Here is a 16,100-nt window from a genome sequence, read left to right on the forward strand (position 1 = left end):
GGGAGAACTTGCACAATTAGTGGTTGACTAAATACTTATTTGCCCCACTGTACTAGCACAGTTGCTATTCTTAAATACCTTTGTGTTTTACCCAACAGGCATGGTTTTCACAGAGACGAAGCCAATTAAGACCGTCTTTAATTCAGTGTACATTTCTTATGACTGTTGGCCATGATGTTTTTCACATGTAAAATATGTGCCTCGGCTCAATAAATGTTGGGAAGCACAGTTGAACATCACAAGGAAAGAAGAGACTCATTGCTTGAGTGAAAGCTGCTAATTGGAAGTTTAAGGTGGAAGCAGACAGGAAATTGGCTGTGCTTAATTTATGCTATCTTAATGATTCGCGGCAGAAATCAGCATCAATCACAGGTAATGGAAACATGGGGAAATGTGAGCATAATCAGATATTGAGGGTGTTGCCAAAATGTTGAGATCATTTCTACCTTAATAACATAGCCAATTCTTAAACAAATTATCATAAATTTAAGGAGACGATGTGGAACTTTAATTATATATTTTTTTCACCAGCTAACTCTGCTTTTGCGCAAGCGATATAAACCCTAAGCCAAGTTTGTTGGTAATGAAAGCCATTGTTGACACAGGAAGTCTATCAGAAGGCAACGCGATAGAGGTTGTGTGTGTTCGGGTGATCCACTCATACTCCCGCAGCCTCTCGTCTCCTTTGTGTGACAGACAATACTGATAGCACAGCGTCTTTCTGGCAAGATAGCATCTTATACAAACGGCACCCTGCCATTATTGACACTGCGTTTGTGTCAGTGTGTGTGTGACAAAGAGGGGAAAAAATACGCAAAAGTGTAATGGAGTGTGTGTGAGTTTGCCATCTCGCTTTCTTCCTCTGCACAAACAAGTGTAAAACAACGGCACGGTCCATCATCTGCATTTCAATTCAAGCCGTATTGGATTTATTGTACGGTATGTTCATTATGATGGATGAATGGCCATCAAAGAATACATAGGTTATGTATCCTTCAGTCATCTAGAGCAGGGGTCCCCAACCTTTTTTGCACCACAGACCGGTGTTATTTGGGTCTTTTTTTTCACGGACCGGTGTTCAGACACATTTTGCAACCCATCAAAAAATCGAAAAAGGGCTGAACAGATGACATTTTTATGTTGTTAAAGTCATACTCTGAAAGCCCTCTAGTGCCAACGTCACCGCCCACAGTGCATTACGGCGTCAGCAACAATGGAGACCTACTGGTTAAACTAATTTTAAAGATTTTATAAAAACGAAAACATCAAGAGAGGGTTTTAATATCAAATTATTATAAGTCATACTAACGTTTATATTTTAAGAACTACAAGTCCTTCTATCCATGGTTCCCTTTTGGTTTCTAGGTGGCTTTAATTGAAAATGTACTGCTATTGCTGCTGAGTGTGTATAATCATCACAAAAATTTGTGCACACATTCTTAACCTAATAATATATGCTTGTCTGTCTCTGCTCATTCAAAATAGTTGGAAACCTTTGTTTTTGGACCTTTTCTTTGAGGGGGGTGAGTTTGAATTTTACAGACGAAAATATTTTGAGTAACTGTCAACTAAAACTAGATGAAATATGGGTGAGAGTTCGTCAACTAAAACTAGAAGACGAACGCACTTTGAAATTACTAAAATGTGACTAGGACAAATAAGTAGTTTTGTCCAAAAGACAAAGACAAAAATGAAAAGGGCTGCCAAAAACAACGCTGCATGGCACATGTGAGTTTTTCATGGTCAAGTGGTTATACCCCAAATTACATTCACGAGAGAAATGCAACCAAAACTACGCTTCTGCAAAATGGTTGAATGTACTTTGAGATGTCTCGGTTTGTTAGTTTTAACTCATTGGTTGCTACTAACGGCAACAGATGTCCACTCCATCTGAAGTGGGAGTACATCATGAGTTTGACATCTAATGGAACTGGCAAATGGATATTCATTGCCAACCCTCCCACTTCAAATGGATTAGTGATCTATCGCAATGAATAGCAGCCAGTGAGTCAAATATTGCTTAAGGTTGGGTTTCCGCCAGGTCAGCAAAGTAAATAGGGAAAAATAATAGCAGCATATCATATAACCTTATCAATTAATGGACTCTATGCACGCAGCACTTCCGCCTTTTGGGTATGGAGGCATGCCAACTTCAGTCGCCGAGCAAACACATTGTGATGAGGTTATAATTCCTTCAGACGGCATACCGGTAGCTTGAAATGAACGGACAGCCTACCTAACCTTTCCACAGGAGATGCTCAATGTGTTGCCATGCATATGCTCCATTAAAATCACTCATAAAATACCACAGAGCTGATAATTCTCTGAACACACAGCAGTGTGCGTTGCAGTATCATACAAAAGCAGAGCACCGCGGCTGACATCTCATTAAAAGGGCACTGAAAAGTGCAATGCTTCTGGGCAGAAACACAGTTATCAAAAGAAAGCTAGCGAGCAGTGTGTGAAGCTCCACCAAAACAAAAGCATCCTGAAGTGAACACTCCAACTGGCACCTCAATGTAAGGGTGCTGAAAAGCGGGCCCTTGGGATCATTTATTTTGGAGCCTTTTACAATGGAAACACCCAGAAATGCTGACTTTAGGAATTCATTCAAAAGGACCCAGTGCAAGGGAAAGATGTTGCTGGCTGTAAGGGTCTTACAAAAGTTTCTATGCTAGGCTGAGAGTTTTAAAAAGTCTGTGGTATAAAATATAGTGACTGTCACCCAGTTCTCACAATGCTCTCAGCTTCATTTCACTTGTTTTATTTATTTAAATCAGACCCCTACTGTTCTGTTTTTCAGTACACTGTACAGCAGGAAGCCGTAGTAATTTCGTCAGGAAATTACACACTTTTAGCAGTTTACCAATCCAAATGTTACCATGGCAAAAGCTTATTTACCTGCTGTATAAAGGAAATGTGGCTTAATAAAGGGGAGGAAATACACGTACAGAGGTACATCAGCTTATGAATGTCTCTACAAATGGAATTTTCAGGTAACAACACGCCTCAACAGGAAAATATTGCCTTGTTACAAAATAAATCTCAGGATACAAGAGGCAAAAATACAGTACAGTAGTGTAAAAGATAGGTACAGTCGTGAAAAAATTAGGACACCATGAAATATTCAGTTCTTTATTAAGAAATGTTCAGATATCAATGTTTTTTTTCTTTATTTCTGGAAAAGAAAGTGATTTAATAGCAGGTAAATGACAAAAATTAACATCGTTTTACTTATTAAACCAAATACATGAACAAAAATGCATATTCTAACTGAGGAAAAAGTTAGGACACCCTACCACCTATGAGCTAGTGTTACCCCCTTTGGCTGAAATAACTTCAGTGAGACACTTTTTGTAGCCATCTACCAGTCTGAAGAAAGTTTGCCCCACTCCACAACATAGAATACCGTATTGGCCCGAATATAAGATGACCCTGATTATAAGACGACCCCCTCTTTTTCAAGACTCAAGTTTGAAAAAAAGACTTTTTGAACACCAAATTAATTTTTATATAGAAAATAATTACTGTACATCTGACAAAAAAATGATTGTAACAATATATATGAGAGAAAAAGCATGTTATTTTGCCTCATTCAAATATTATCTGAACCTTTAAATATGTAAACTAAAGTGCAATCACATTCGTAAATGAATGGCTTCTGGTTTTTGAAATGTAAATAAACCAATCTATTGTGATAAAACAACAAATTGCAATAACTGCAATAACCATTAAATTGAGGTCTAACTAACCTGTAGTCTTGAAACAAATCTGAATAAGGGAAAAACACTGCAATAAAATAATGCAAACTGGTTAAACTTGAGAGTAACTGAAATCTATCATGACAGAACATTACTCAAGTTCAGCTTCAATGATATCTGGCGCCATCTAGCGTCGTGAATGGGTATAATGTCTAGAATGCGAATATAAGATGACCCCCACTTTTCCAGTCTTATTTCAATGCAAAAAACACTGTCCTATATTCGGGCCAATACGGTACTTTCAGCTGTGAGATGTTTGAGGGGTTTCTTGCATGTACACCCCATTTCAAGTGGATTAAAATCTTGGCTTTGACTCGGCTATTCCAGGACTCATTTCTTCCCTATCAGCCAGTCCTTGATGGATTTACTGGTATGTTTTGGGTCATTGTCATGTTGCAAAGTCCATTTTCTCTTCAGCTTCAATTTTTTTCACAGATGATCTCGCATGTTCCTCAAGCAGCCTCTGATACACGATAGAATTCATGGTGGATTCTATGATGGTGAGCTGGCCAGGTCCTGCTGCAGCAAAGCATCCCCAAACCATGACACTTCCACCTCCTTGCTTCACAGTTGGTATGAGGTTCTTTTCCTGCAATGCTGTATCGGGTTTACGCCAAACATGTCCTCTGTTCTGGTGTCAAAATAATTCTGTTTTCGATTCATCTGTCCAAAGAACATTTTTCCAGAAGTCCTGGTCTTTGTCTACATTCACTGATGCAAACTTCAGCCTGGCCTTCGTGTTCTTCTTGGAGAGCAACGGTTTCCTCCTTGCTCACATCCTAAAACTTGTGAGGTCTCTGATTGTAGAGGCATGCACCTTTACATCAACAGTAGCAAGAGCCTGCTGTAAGTCCTCTGATGACATTTTAGGGTTTTTGGAGACTTACCATCTTGCGGTCTGCTCTTGGGGTGAACTTGCTTGGACGGCTAGACCTGGGCAGGTTGGCAGTTGTTTTGAATGTCCTCCACTTGTAGACTATTTACCGGACAGTAGAATGGCTGATTTTATATTATTTTGAGATCTTTTCAAATGCCTTACAAGACTCATAAGCGTGTACAATCTTCTTTCTGAAGGTCTCAGACAGCTCCTTTGATCTCACCATGGTGTTTTCACTCACTTCAACAGTCAGTCACTGTTGAAAGTAGTCTGCGTTGAGGAGTGAGGCAAACTTTCTTCAGACCGATGTCAAAGACTGGTAGATGGCTACAAAAAGTGTCTCGCTGTTTTAGCCAAAGGGGTAACACTAGCTATTAGTTGGTCGCGTGTTTTTCCTCAGAATATGCATATTTGTTGATAAATTTGGTTAATGAGTAAAACAATGTTAATTTTTGGTGTTTACCTGCAATACAATAACTATTTTCCAGAGCTAAAGCAAGATCAGACTTTGTTATGTGAACATTTCTTTATAAAGAACTGAATATTTAATGGGTTGTCCTATTTTTTTTTACATGACTGTGTGTACTTCCTGCTTTTAAATGCTGCGCCATAAAATTCTGCTCCCCTATTTGTCAAAATATTTCCCATCAAGCTTCAGTAACGCCATTCCTCTCTTCAAGAGCGTAGGTTTGCATAGGGACGGTAGGGACATAACACTACCAACTTTTCAGGATGCCTAAATTGTCCCCACCAACTTTTAAGCAACCTTATTTGCATTTTGTAATGAGTAGCGTTATATAGGTAATTTAGATTGTCTTCCCATATGTTGCAAAGATTGAATTGACCCTACCATAATTAAGTGAATTATTTTCATTATGTTCAGACTTACATTTATCCATTTTCAATTGCAGAATGTGCCGGTTCATTTTTATCCCCTCAAACGCACGTTTGATTGGCTGATGACTTGCATTTATTTAAAATGTATTAATTCATTTTATACATTATTTATTTAAGCCTATGCAGACATTTTTTTCAGCTAATCATACATTAATCATAAACGAGGTAAAAAGTTTTCATTTTTTGTCGAGTTTGGCTGTGCTTGTGGACAAAAGCAGTAGTGTTTTACCTGAAGCAAGGCTCCATTTTTATTTATTTTTGTAATACTCAGACTAAGAAGTTTTTTCGGTTATATTTATTTATTTAGACAATGTTGAGTGCTCTTTAGACAATTGTTTATATTTTGTATTCCTGGATAGTTAAGAGAGATTTAACAGTTTTGTATTTACAGTGGTATGAAAAAGTATCTGAACCTTTTACAATCTCACATTTCTGCATAAAATCCCCATCAAACGTGAGCTGATCTCAAAATCACACAGATGAAAAAACAGTGTCCGCTTTAACTAAAAGCACCCAAACATTTATAGGTTTTCATCTTTTAATGAGGATAGTATCCAAACAATGACAGAGGGGGGGAAATAAGTAAGTGAACCATCACATTAAAATTTTGTACCCCTCCTCAACCTTTGGCAGCAATAACTTCAACCAGACACTTCCTGTAGCTGCAGATCAGTCTGGCACATCGATCAGGACTAATGTTGGCCCATTTTTCTCTACATAACTGCTGTAGTTCAGTCAGATTCCTGGGATGGCTGGCATGAATCACTGTCTTTAGGCCATGCCACAGCATCTCAATGGGGTTCAAGTCTGGACTTTGACTTAGACAATCCAGAACGTGTATTTTGTTCTTCTTAATCCATTCTGAAGTTGATTTACTTCTGTGTTTTGGATCATTGTCTTGTTGCAGCATCCATCCTCTTTTTAAATTCAACTGTCTGACAGACAGTCTCAGGTTTTCCTGCAAAACGTCCTGATAAACCTTTGAATTCATTCTTCCATTAATGATTACAAGTTGTCCAGGCCCGGAGGCAGGAAACAGCCCCAAAATCCCGATGCTCCCTCCACCATGCTTCACGGTGGGGATGAGGTGTTGACGTTGGTGAGCTGTTCCAGTTATCCTCCACACATGACGTTGTGTGTTACTCCCAAACAATTCAACTTGGCTTTCGTCAGTCCACAAAATATTTTGCCAAAATTTCTGTGTAGTGTCCAAGTGCCTTTTTGTGAATATTAAACGAGCAACAATGGGTTTTTTTTTGACAGCAGTGGCTTCCTCCGTAGAGTCCTCCCATGAACACCATTCTCGGCCATAGTGTTACAAATGGTTGATGTGTGCACAGAGATATTGGACTGTGCCAGGGATTTCTGTAAGTCTTAAGCAGACATTCCGGGGTCCTTTTTTTACGCCTCTGAGTATTCTGCGCTGAACTCTTGGCATCACCTTTGATGGACGGCCACTCCTTGGGAGAGAAGCAACAGTGCCAAATTCTCTCCATTTGTAAACAACTTCTCTGACTTTCGATTAATGAACACCCAGACTTTCAGAGATGGTTTTGTATCCTTTCCTAGCTTTATACAAATCAACAATCCTTCATCGCAGGTGTTCAGACAGCTCTTATGACCGAGCCATGATGCACATTAGACAATGCTTCACATCAAGACAATTCTTACTAAGTGTGTAGAGGTGGGAATCTTTGGGCACCTAACGATTCGATTACGATTACTATTCAGAGGCTACGATTCGTTTATAAATCGATTATTGATGACCCCCCCCCCCCCCCCCCATTAGCAGCTGATGTTTTGTACATTAGTTACAAAAACTGTATAAAAAAAAATAAATGAATAATTTTTTTTTTTTTTTTTTAAAGCCTTGCAGGCTTAAATAAACGACTATTTCAGTATCAAGTTAACAGTCAAAAACAATAAATAATATACTCAAATCCCCATTCTGTATCAGCAGCTTTAAACTACATTCAATTAATTTAATGTTGTGAATCAACCGTTAAGAGTTGTTAAAATTGCTCCTGTTATTCCATAATTTCCCTTTTGTCTACTTTCGACATGTGAAAGCTTTAAAACTATTTTAAAGATTCTAGTCAATATTTTACCGATTTAGGAGTATTTTAGATAAAAAGTTAATTAGGTTCACTTGGAAGGTTCGCTACACCTAGCCTGGTACTCCAGACTCACCGCTGTTCCAGCGATTGAGTCTGGCCACCATTAAGCGGATAATATTTCCAGGGCGGAGCAAGCCACAGCAAACAGACAGCAGTGTGGACCAATCAGCGACGGGTGGGACGAGGGACTTGCGCGCGGAAGTAAACATACGAGGAGAGCGGAGTTTATTCAACATGGCTAGCGCGAGACATACTGTTGTCAATGACTTGTGTCAATGTGTTTTTGGTAAATTTAAAACTGATTTTACCGTGGATTGGAACATATTCTCTCGAATTTTCAGGTTACAAGACTACTTCCAGAATTTATTATTTCTTAAGCACAGGTACCACTGTATTTGTAAATATGAATTCATACACTAAAAGCTTTTTTCATCCTGTTCAAGTGGTGGCGTAGGAGTGACAACCAATCAACAAAATGCAGTCCGGGCGCTGTGTTTTGCACCCCCACGGGAAGGTGCCAAAAACGCTGACTAGTTTGACAACTTTTGACAATAGAAACATAAAAAAAATGCATACTTTTCCAAAGCGAAGTGAACTGAACTGATCGCTGGAAATGTGACTTGTGAACCCTATACAAGAAATAATTGGAAAACCATCTTGGTGTGCAGTTTGTGCCATTCATATTTCACGAGGCCTACTTTACTTTTACGAGCTCAAGTATGCCCACATAAGTTTCTCCTCCCGTTGGAACAGCTTTAGTGATACGTCCTACTATGATATCAGAACATTACACCTTGCACACGACTGATAGCACGTCCGAGGAAGGCACTGAAATCCCCTGGAAAGAGACTCGAATCTGGAGCACAGGCCTGCAATAAAGAATCAGAATCCATGTTTGCCCTTCTGCTGGTGCGAGAGATGAAAAGCCTAACGAGAGAATAATAAGGCATTAAGTGTGCGGCTGAGCAGTGTCACAAGAATTGGACCAAGGGACAATGCTTGAATAGTTTCTCAAGAAAAGAAAGAGGCAAAGGACACATCAGGGAAGAAAGGACGATAAGACTATTGTCTTATCCTGGTGAGCGGGGTAGGATTAAGTCATGTGCCTCTTTGGTGAATGTGCACACATCATCATACAATCACCCTTCGAGTGGCATCCAAGGGAGCACTGAGAGTGGTTAAAGGGATTTAAGGTGGCGTCGCCCCATGAGACACTCTCTCTTGGAAGCAATAAATTCTGAGGATGTTGGATCATTTCTTTCCCCACCACTATAATAATATAATAAATTAGAAAGCGGAGAACAAGCCGCCTTTCTCTATCTTTACATTACCTGACCTTGCCTTCTGACACCCAGCTCTGCCCACTTGGATAAACATTACCCTGCCTATGAGAGCAAAAAACATTTTTATTTCATACTTTACCAGCAGGGAGAGGCATTTGAGCCTTATTGGTTTTTAAAAAGTTCCTGTTCAACGCGGATAATGGCCAAAACAAGTCCGACATCTGTAGGACCATTGGACCGACAAGGAATTGATTAAGCTACGTGTTTTATATTATGTCAAATACTGGGATCATGGCCCACGTTTTAATAAGGAGGTGGCTCGCATTTTGTGGGTAACAATGCTCCTTGTCCACCGAGAAGGGCCAACGATGGCCAACACCATGGTTGCCGGCCGATAAAGGCGTGCCTCGGCTTGGGCCCGGGGAGCCCCCGCTCTCGTCTCCGGTTCTTTATTGCGTCCAGACATCCACCCCCCTCGGTTCTCTTCCCGTGCCCGGCAAGAGACCACCGTCCTCGGCTTGGGTTTGGAGAGCGCCCCGCTCTTGAATCCGGTTCTTGATTGTGTCCAGACTTCCAGCCCCCTCGGTCCTCTTCGCGCGCCCGCTATACTCGGCTTGGGCAGCCACGCGCTCCGACGTCGGCCGGTTTGTCTACCGAGCAGGGCCGGCCCAGCCTATACTCAGACAATACAGCTGCTTAGGGCCCCTGACCACTAGGGGGCTCCCAATCTGGCAATTGTTTAATTTATATTCTATTTTGTTTACTACAGTTTGCTTCATTTGACTTTTGTGAGTTTTGATACTTGATTACAAGCTTTAAAAAAAAAAAAAAAAAAGTTCTTCGTTAACTTCTTTCTTTCCTCTTTTAGAAAAAGGTTTGGCGCCATCTACTGTAAGCACTGACAATCATTTGGGGTGAAGTTTGAAGTATGCAGTGCAACAAAATCTGATTAATATACAAAATATGGACGTATGGGTTAGATAGCATGTATGGGTTTCACAGTACACTGTGACGAAATGGTGGGCCAAAAATATGGGCCCCTTTGCATTATTTTGCTTAGGGCCCCCAAAAGGCTTGGGCATCCCTTCTGCATCCCAGCGACAAGCACTGCCCGCCTGCCAGGGCCGCAGCAAAACGACCAGCCGAAACTTGCTCGCCGCGGTGGGCTGGCCGATCGGTGAAGACAATCAACCCCACCGCCATGTTTGATGTGAGTCGGGGTAGTTTTGTGTGATTTTTTTGTTTTTGAAAGGCGAAAAAGAGACTTGTAAGCAGTGTTGTTAATCTTACTTTTAAAAAGTTATTAATTACAGTTACAAATTACTTCTCCCAAAAAGTAATTGTGTTAGTAACTCAGTTACCTGAATAGAAAAGTAATTAGTTACTTGGCAAAGTAACTGGTGATAATTTTCATGTTTTTTCTCAAAAAACAGGTCACACAATGTGAAGTTTAAAGGGTTTTTGGCACAATTGGCAAAACTAGCCCAATTCTTTACTCTAAACTTAACTAGACACAGGGGTATTGCGGATATTGCGATAACTAGATAGTAACCTTTGCTATGTGTGGAAGTCATTTAATGTTGTGAATCAACTGTTTAAGGTGTTAAAATTGCTCCCATTATTGCATTAGTTCCCTTCTGTCTATTTTCGACATGTGTAAGTTTTAAAACTGCTTCATCATTTTAAGATAGATTTAAGTTAAGTTTTGCCGATTTAGGAGCAAGGAAGGTTCTCTACAACCGAGCCTTCATGAAAAGTACTGCCTTAAGATGGCGGCTGTTTACCAACACATCTAGTTCTTTATCATACATGTTGCTAATGCCGTCGTGTCTGTCATTTGCATCTAGTTCTGTATATAAGTGATATCTACCGAAGCATCATGTGGGCGTAGTTTGCAGGCTATTGGCTACAGTCAGGTATTATTGGAGCCACCTCGCATAGTAGCATCGCGTTTGCAGCCGCGTCACACTCCCTTGCCTCCTCCCCACTCCTGCTCTGCTCTCTCATCTCCGTGAGTCCGTCTTTTTCCAGACTTTTCTCACGTCAGTCAACCAACATCGTAACGCATTGTAACGCACGCCCATCCCGCCTCAGTAACGGTAATGGCGTTGCCAAGATGAGAAAATTAATTAAATTACTCACTACTGAAGAAAATAACGCCGTTGTATTCTAACGCCATTACTAACAACACTGCTTGTAAGAGCCGTTCGGTTTAGGTTAGCATGTCGCCTAGCTGTCACACCTCCTGTTTTGTTTACGCTCTTTCTTCAGTCTCCGATGCCTTGGAAGGTAAATGACAAAAGCCGGACTAACGCCGGTGGCATAAAATACCGTTCGGGAAGTTTAAGAAGTCGGTAGTTTTGACCATTATGCACTAATATAGCCCTGTCGTACTGAATAAATGCATTTTTAAAATTTCATATTATTTGTCATGACCATACAATTTATTTAGCAATCGGGGAAAAATACCGAGAGCCAAAGAACATCCTGTAAAAATATTGGATTAGAAAGAAAACAATGAAGATTTTTTACAGTATGCTGTAGTCATCAACCCACTGTTTGGTTGTCATTCTGAACCTTCCTCCTCCTCCAAATACGACTCAAACATATATGGCTGTATGCCACAGGCTTCCTCTGGATCGACAATATCCCTCGAAAGATTCACACATAAACCAGAATTGCTGAAAAACGATTCCTTCTCCATTGGACTGAATTCTGAAATCATTACTCCGCCGATGTCATCATCCATGTGGAGGCGCTAGAGCGCTATAATGACAGGCAGGGCTTAACGGCAGATTAAAAGACTTTTCTCGTCATCTGCGCTTTGCCAAATTATTAGTCGAATCGTCTCAAAATATGATTTTCCTTCCAATAATAATGCTATTTAAGATTTTTTTATGGTGTCAGTCACTTTAAAAGCTGATTTAATCAAATACTGATAAAGAACTGTACATTCCTCTTACTTTGCGTTTTATTGCCATTTTTTACAGGGCCATTCGCCCAACTAGTGTCAGCCATGACAGCGTCAGGTTGTCGCAGTGGCCCACCTTTGCCTCACGTGCTGTGACAGGCAGAGATTCAGTCCAGACACTAAGGTCAGTTCCCCTGCTGTTATGTCTACTTTCTGCAAAGAGCAAGCACCCTTTGGATGTCCACTCTATGTCTACAGTCAGTGAATGCCGGCTGAAGAGCAAGCAGATCTCTCAGGGACATACTGTACAGATGGTGTGGTCAATGCAGAAAGTCATAGCAAAATCAAGGGCAGAGAATGCAATAGAGTAAACTATTGCTTGGGGCCCCAAGTGAACAATTGACATTAGCCCATCAACAACTAAATTCAGAAAGCGTTTTGCCGCATATCTATTTGAAATTTATATTAGGGCTGCAGCTATCGATTATTTTAGTAGTCGAATAATATATCAACTAATGAGTTCGAATAATTGAATAATCAGATTACAAACATTTAATGCGCTGCAAAATCAATTTTAGGAGATGGAAAACCAAGGCTTGGTAGGATTGCACTTTCAAAAGAGCATTACATGTGAATACAAAATAACATTTTCTAGTGTTTCTTCATACCATGCAGAATTGCACGTTTATTTAAGAATAAATTAAAATACCTGAGCCTAAAATAAAAAATGAGGATCTAAGTAAACAAAAGAACAATTGGCTAACTTGAATAGCAATAGTCCGCTAGCTTAGATGCTATAAAATGCTAACTTTTTTTTTTTTACCTTGCTCTTAATCATTAAAACACATAATCTTCCCAAAAATGACTAAATATTAGAGCTGGGAATCTCTGGGCACCTAACGATTCGATTACGATTACGATTCAGAGGCTCCGATTCGATTATAAAACGATTATTGATGCACCCTCCTCCTTTTTTTTTCTCTTTTTTTTTTTTTTTTTCAATGTTTTGTACATTAGTTCCAAAATTGTTCAAAAATACTCAGGCTAAACCACACTACTATTTCAGTATCAAGTTAACATATATCGGTAAACAAATATACAAAAATAACATTAAATAAAAAACTCCAGTCCCCATTCTGTATCAGCAGCTTTAAACTACATTCAATTAATTTAATGTTGTGAATCAACCGTTAAATTTGTTAAAATTGCTCCCGTTATTCCATAATTTCCCTTTTGTCTACTTTCGACATGTGAAAGTTTTAAAACTATTTTAAAGATAGATTCAAGTCAATATTTTACCGATTTAGGAGTATTTTAGATAAAAAGTTAATTAGGTTTGCTTGGAAGGTTCGCTACAACAGCCTTGCAGGGAAGTGTACTGCTTTAAGATGGCGGCCGTTTATAACGCCCGCATCTAGCTTTTTGTAGATGTGCTGCTAACACTACCAAATCTAGTCCTATATAAATGATATCCACCGTAACATTATATGGATGTACTTGTAGCAGCTTTTCGGCAGCAGTCAGGTATGTTGTTGTGTTTTTTTATCTCGTTGCATGAGTTGAGCTAGCGCCGTGAGTTGAGCATTGGCATTATCCGAGGGGCCGGGTAATGGGAAGCATGATGTTTAGCTACTCTCGCTCCGTTCCGTCCCGAAGACCGCGCAGCATGCTGAGTGTTGTGTACTTCCGCTTTACTTCGCATATTTCAATAATCGGAATTTGGATGTTTGTGAATCGTTCTCGAATCTTCCACGGCCGAATCGCGAATAATCTAAGAATCGGAAATTTTGCACACCTCTACTAAATATACCTACAAACTCAATTATGAATGCATAAAAAAACATTAGCTCAAACAAAAACTTATCTTCTGTTGGTCTTAACAGGGAGCAGCTGGATCCAGCCATGTTAAATAAGTTATGTCATATTCACTGTTCCCACCCAAATCAATAAAACTAAATGCAAAGACTTTCAAAACAAACCATTACAACGCCACTAATTAAACGAACACTCGAAGCAGCAAAATTTGATTCGAAGCTTTTTTCTAATCGAATTACAATCACTATTTATATATGTACTAACAGTATAGCCCAGTGCTACTTGGGTTTGTGTAACATGAAGGCAATAGAACTGAATGGCAGATAAAAAATACTTTCCTGAGAGATGCAGCTGTTATTTAGTAATAATAAAGGGACACGAAGCCCCTATCTATACCCTTCTGTATGTATAACGATAGGAGCTGTGTTCTAGGTTCGGCTTGACTGGTTTAAATACAATGACCACATCAAACATCAGGTTTACGCGGTTAGAAACCTATTTGCGTATATTTTTTAATGAACAACACAATACTTTTAACATTAAACACACTGAACAAGTAATAAAAAACAAAAATAGTTCTTTTGAGTAGCAGTCAATTCTTTTGTCAAAGTCAAAATCATACAATATTAGCTGCGATTGCAACTAATTCAGTGCCCCAAGTTTTAGTGCTGCAATAGTTTTTTTCCCCCCAATGTTCGTTGGAGTGCACTCTTTGGAACAAAAAAATATATATATGTAACAGTCTGATGACTGACACAGTCCTACCATACAGAGAGTCTGTCTGTTATTCCAGAATTGTCAATCTCGTTTTATCAAATCAAATCAGAAAACAAGTCCTGAACTGTATTTAACACAGGTCCTGGGGTACAATCTTTTTAGTTTCATTCATGTTGTACAACTTTTTCAAACATTACTGAGTGTCAAAACTCGACAATAAAACTTCTATTCATTCACAAGCATTTTTTATGCCATAAATGATACATTTTCCTTGACACAAAAACATAAATTACATTTTTTCCCCCTTTCGATTGGAAAATACAGTAAAATTTATAAAATTTTAAACAGCAGTAGATTTTAATAAAAATATCTCACCGAATATTCTTAACTGACGACGCCTGGTCCTCTTGCTCTCACACAAGGCTTTTGGCCTGCATGAATAAGGCGCTAGCAGTTAGCCATGAATGTAAATTTAGCATTAGCGAATTAGCCAAGTGTGTTTCCACATCTTACCGAGTGCTCTCTGCTCAGTATTTTCACCACACGACCGTCCGAATTCGCATTGAGCAAAAGACACGCCACACAGCAGCAGCTGATGCATCTGTCAATTTGCTTTTTTGTTTGTTTTTTTTCCCTAGAGCTCACAAAAACTTCGTCCCCTCAATTAGAAAGGCAAACGTTCAAAATGGAAGTGCGCATACGCTGACGTCACAGCCGTGAGTCTCTGACTAACAAAAAAATAAAAAATAAAAATTACTTATTCAAATGTCGCTTATGCCCTCTAGTGTTGTTATTGGCTATAACATTCAATACAGTATTTTTCTCTGGGCTACAGACAACATAAAGGGATTATGAAAATTGAAAATTGCAGGTGTAACGCACAGTTTGGTAGTGTAGCCAAATATTTTACTCAAGTAAGAGTGGCGTTACTACAAAATAATATTACTCAAGTAAAAGTAGTCATCCAAAAAATGTACTTATGTACAAAATTTTTTTTTACTGTAATATAACCCACTACAAAAAAAAATATATATATATATATATATATATAGACATACATACTAAAGATACACGATAATATCGGTTACCGATAATTATCGGCCGATAATGGCAATTATGACGTCACACAGATAATAGATTAAAAAATTTTTTTTAAATCAACCGATAATGCAATCCGATAATTATATACTCGATTTAGCCTCCAAATGTGCGCAACCAAGCCGTTTTCTCCACCGCCGCCTGCTCAACCCCTCCCCTCTCTGAAGCCCCTGTGGGAGGAGGGGTTGAGGAGTACGGCGTCATAGAGGAGGCGGTGTTATCAGTTTTGAAGCGCTCTCACTAGCGTGCGTTGATTTTCCCGTGTGTGAAATGAAATAAACAACGCTCTCGCCATCTACAAAACACGAAATGCAAAAGTTCCACGAGGCGTAAAGAAAGCGTCCTCATTGAACTCCACTAACCCAGCAGCCATTTAAAACTGCTTCACAAAGATTTTTGGAACGAATACGAGGCTGCTGCTAGCGCGAATGCTAAAGCTATTGTAAACACAAACTATAAAGGAAGCTACGGGGCTTGTGACGATACAGAGACGCTGCGGTCCTCCCGGAGTCAGGTTGTTTGGGAATGCAGCCCAAAGCAGGTGATATACTCCCATCTATGGCTAAACACCTCACGAGACCGATAGTCGACAAGTAGCTGTCTGTCGACGAAGCCCGCCGGTCC

At 39.5% G+C, this 16,100-nt stretch overlaps 1 long non-coding RNA gene across 1 annotated transcript in view; it reads right to left on the reverse strand.

Annotated features, from left to right (window-relative positions):
* Positions 1-15,054, reverse strand: part of LOC130921321 (uncharacterized) — a 97,818-nt gene extending 82,764 nt beyond the window's left edge. Inside the window, exons 1-2 of the long non-coding RNA XR_009064331.1 lie at positions 14,892-15,054; positions 14,754-14,809 (exon numbers count right to left, since the gene is read on the reverse strand). This is a non-coding gene — a long non-coding RNA (uncharacterized LOC130921321). The remainder of the gene's footprint in view (positions 1-14,753; positions 14,810-14,891) is intronic.
* Positions 15,055-16,100: the final 1,046 nt, after the last annotated feature.

The sequence above is a fragment of the Corythoichthys intestinalis genome, chromosome 9 (assembly GCF_030265065.1).
Source record: "Corythoichthys intestinalis isolate RoL2023-P3 chromosome 9, ASM3026506v1, whole genome shotgun sequence".
Lineage (NCBI taxonomy): Eukaryota > Metazoa > Chordata > Actinopteri > Syngnathiformes > Syngnathidae > Corythoichthys > Corythoichthys intestinalis.